Raw genomic sequence first — 4411 nt, forward strand, 5'->3', positions numbered from 1 at the left:
CTCTATCAGCCTATCACAAAAGTAACTTTCTGCGCAAAGAACAAAAATAGTCTAGAATGAAAATAAATCAATGGGCTTTTGGATCACTCCTATAAGTTAGGTGCGTGGAAGCGCCCGTTTTTACGCGCGTTACTCTTCTTTTGTGTTAGTGCTTTACACGCCAGAGAATGCCTTCTATAGCTTGCCCTTTCATTATTTTTTTCATGAGGACAAAAAGGTTGCTTTCGACACATGCAGCTACAAAAAAAAATCTAGATAATCACATATAACGACAAGTCGGTTTATTCACTTCAACGAACTTTGCAGCGAATAATGCAGGAGATACTTCATTCTGTGCATAAGAGAATGAAATTCACCCAAGGCTCTCAGTAGTGAATCGACATAAGCATTTTATGTCAGGGGTCTGATTTTGCCTTTTGAAACCTAATTATTTGTCCTTATTGAATCGCACATTTCCTCTTATATCGTTTCCGAGTAGACGATCGAGTCCGATTTTCTCTTAAAGGTGCACTGAAGAGGAATCTGAACTTGTCTTTTTGCCGCGGGAACTCGATCTACACGTTCCTAGCATTCTTAGAAACTGCGACTTATTGCCCGGTGTGGCCGATTTCCCTAATTAAATCGAATTAACGGCCGGCTCCCGCCTTTTTTTTTGAATTCTGCCTCATACGGTGGGCGGAGTCGACCAACGCATGGAGTGCCTTTCGCCCAGTCCCGTGGCGGGCTTGCCGCTCTGCCATCGGCGGAGTAATACGTAGTAGTCCGTAGTAGCAAATAGTCCGCGCGTATTTTTATTTCGGCGGGCTTATTTTGCGGCTATATTATCTGCGAATGAAACTATTTATTCACGGAAACCTAAAAAACAAAATAAAGCGAAAGCAAAGCCTCCACGGAGCTGGCTGAAAGGAACTTCACGCTTTGGTCGACTCCGCCCATCGTACGAGGCAGAATTCAAAAAAAGGGCGGGAGCCGGACGTTAATTCGATTTAATTAGGGAAATCGGCCATACAGGGCAATAAGTTGCAGTTTCTAAGAATGCTAGGAACGTGTAAATCGAGTTTCCGAGGCAAAAAGACAAGTTCAGAATCCTCTTCAGTGCACCTTTAAGGTAAGGTATTCATAACAAACTATGCCTAAAAATAATTATCTCCAGGAAAAACATACGGAATCACTTGTTGTGAAGCGAAGAAGCCTTCACGAGGCCGGGTCTTCATTCTTTTCGTAACTAAGGAAGGCCGCGTTTCTCGACTCGCGGCCAGAGTTCTCGACTCTGGCCGCGGTTCCGTCTGCTCCGTACGCTGAAGCGCTTTGATTCGAGCGCGCCTGCAAAGCGCCGATAAAACCAGCCCGTGCTTACAACTCTCTTCGTCTACAGCTCTACTCCAGCGTCGAAGGCGCACAGTTACTCGCCTCTGTGGCGCGGCAACATGGTGGCGTCTTCGATGCTTTGAAAGCAGCGTTTACGCATCGGCTTTGTACTTGAAAAGACGTATTTTCGGTGGATTGCTTACCACAAGAGGGGATTTGAGGCGTCTGTTTGCACGTAAATACTGCCACCTATCTATTCTCAAGCCATCGGGTTGTTATAAAATCTCGTAGTGCCTAATTTATTCATTCGAAAAAAAGAAGGGACCAAGAATACTCCTTGTAAGTAAATCCCGAAAGGTAAAATCTGTGGGTGAGAAATCAGCCCTCCAGGCTTGAAAACCCATGTTGTAGATCCCATTCTTCGCTATAGCACATATATATGATTTCTGACTATTTCTGCCTCTAAAGCATGCATGGTCGTGCGTGCGATTTTCTCACGCTGATTTTTCTGGAGTTAGTTTACGTTTAAAATACGAGCATGAGGCACAGCGTGTGGATCAGTCACTTGAAATGAAAATGGCGCGGTTCAGGTGTCCAGCGAGATATGTGAGACAGATACTGCTCCATTTCCTTTCCTCAAAAACCAATTTACAATTTACAATAGTTATGTGCCTTCCCTCTTGTTAAAGTGTCCACCGAGATGTGGACACGTCGCCCTCGCCTCGCGCTACGTATATCCTAGCATAGCAGAGTTAAACCACTGCCAATTTTTTCACATAAGGCTTAAGTAGTGTACTGCGAAGCTGTAATTGCTCATGCTTCACATTCCACTTTTGTCTACTCAGATATGACATTGCACGTGCTTCAAGGTGTGTGTGTGTTTGTGTGCGTGTGTGTGTGTGTGTCTGTGTGTGTGTGTGTGCTTGTGTGCGTGCGTGCGTGTGTGTGTGTGTGTGTGTGTGTGCGTGCGCGCGCGTGTGCGTGTGTGTCTGTGTGTGTGCCTGTGTGTGCGTGCGCGTATGCGTGTGTGTCTGTGTCTGTGCCTGTGTGTGCGTGCGCGTGTGCGTGCGTGCGTGTGTGTGTGTGTCTGTGTGTGTGTGCGCGCGCGTGTGCCTGTATGTGCGTGTGCGTGTGCTTGTGTGTGTGTGTGTGTGCGTGTGCGTGTGTGTGCATGTGTGTGTGTGTGCGTGTGTGTGTGCGCGTGTGTGTGTGTGTGTGTGTGTGTGCGCGCGCGCGCGCGCGCGCGTGTGTGTGTGTGTGTGTGTGTGTGTGTGTGTGTGTGTGCGCGCGTGCGTGCGCGTGCGTGTGTGTGAAGGAAGCCAATAGCACTAGAAACCAAGCAGCATAGGGGAGGTATTTTTGTGATGTTAATCAGTGCAGATATGGTTTGGTTGGTTTCGTTTATTTGTTGGTTTATTTGTTTATGGGGTTTAACGACCCGAAGCGACTAAGGCTATGAGAGACGCTGTAGTGGAGGGCTCCGGAAATTTCGACCACCTGGGGTTCTTTAACGTGCACTGACATCGCACAGTAGACGGGCCTCTAGAATTTCTCCTCCAAAGAAATTCAACCGCCGCGGCCGGAGGTTTCGTTTATGTGGTTTAACATCCCGAAGCGACTCAGGCTATGAGAGACATAGGCACAGGGGTTGAAACTGTTCTGTGAGCAGACACAGCAGTGACATTGGAGCTCTTTCAATTAATGACGTCAGAAGGCTCTGTTTACAACTGGTGAACTAAACTAGGCGCTACAGCGGCATGGTAACGGATTTTACGCTTACAACAACAACCGCCCTTGATGGCTTATTGTTAACCGACGTTGCGTTTCCTTATATACATGTTTAGACGAACTCAACGACCTGTCGGTGAGTAACATTCGTACTGTACTTGACAACGGCAGTAGTATTCAAGCTGCATCTTAAGTCGGCCGTACCAACACGAGCACTGAAGCGAACAACGCCGTACGCGGTATTAATACAGCCACGGGGATGTAATTTTTTTGAATAGGTTGTCTTTTAATGCGTAATAAAACACTGCTTTGTGGTTGGCAAGCGGCGTAGTCGCTGCATAGTGCAGCGTGTGATATGTGACACATAACTAGCGATTCATTGCACAATAAAATGCATGCGTGCGCTGCGGTAATCTTCAACCCACGATTTGCCTTTTCTTGAGTTCAGATTTATTAAGGTTTTCAATTATCCTAACTACCGCGTGCGTATTTGTGCGTCTTTACTAAGTTTGTATTTGCATGAAGACGTAAAGATGCAATGCCAGTTCACGTCTATCACAAAAAATGCAACACCCTCGTTGCCCTCCTATAGGTACATAGCTGGAAGGAGCATATTGAGTCCCTGACACATTTATTGAGTACGCTTATACACGCTTTGCTGAGAGGTTTAGTAGAACTCTTCCGCCTTTGACATAGTTTTTTCTCATAATTTTATACCCCACGACCAAAAAGAAATTAACTAGACGAGACTCAATGGGCATCGCAGTAATTGAAGGAGTAAGAACAGGTCCTACTCCGCTCCTTGCCTTCTGAAATAACAGCGAATTTATTGCGCTTGACATGTACGGCGTGTCGGAAATTTTTCCAATCAACACAGCGAGACTGCGCTTGCCCAGTTAGCGAAGGGGTGTCGCGAGGAAAATTGTTTTCACTCTCACCAAGCATTCCTCCATCTCCACCTTATTGCAGCTTGGAGCCGAGTTTCGCTGAAGGTCGCCGCGGGTAGGTAATGAGGGCTGTCTATTTTCTTAGGCCCTCAAGAAAATGTCTCGAAGAAGACGTAAATTAGCGTCGGCTCGAAAGGCTCCTTCATGAGGCTTTTACGGCGAAACACCTGCGTGGCGGGCAATCAGGTATTCCGTAATCTTGGGTGGACGTAATTTTAAAATATTTCTTATTCATCGAAAGTCAGGCTCAAAATAACAATCGTGCGAGGAAGTGAGTTCCATTATTATTTCAAGTGAAAAGGTTTTCGAAGGCCTCAAGCAATTTTCATCAGCACGTGAATGCTGTGTTTTTTTCGCATCAGTTATTAAAATCATATAGCAAAGATCGTTTATGTCCAGATTGCGGTGCTCGTCGCATTTGATGTTCT

This window comes from Amblyomma mixtum, chromosome 6 (assembly GCF_055824585.1).
Source record: "Amblyomma mixtum isolate Tamu chromosome 6, ASM5582458v1, whole genome shotgun sequence".
Taxonomy (NCBI): domain Eukaryota; kingdom Metazoa; phylum Arthropoda; class Arachnida; order Ixodida; family Ixodidae; genus Amblyomma; species Amblyomma mixtum.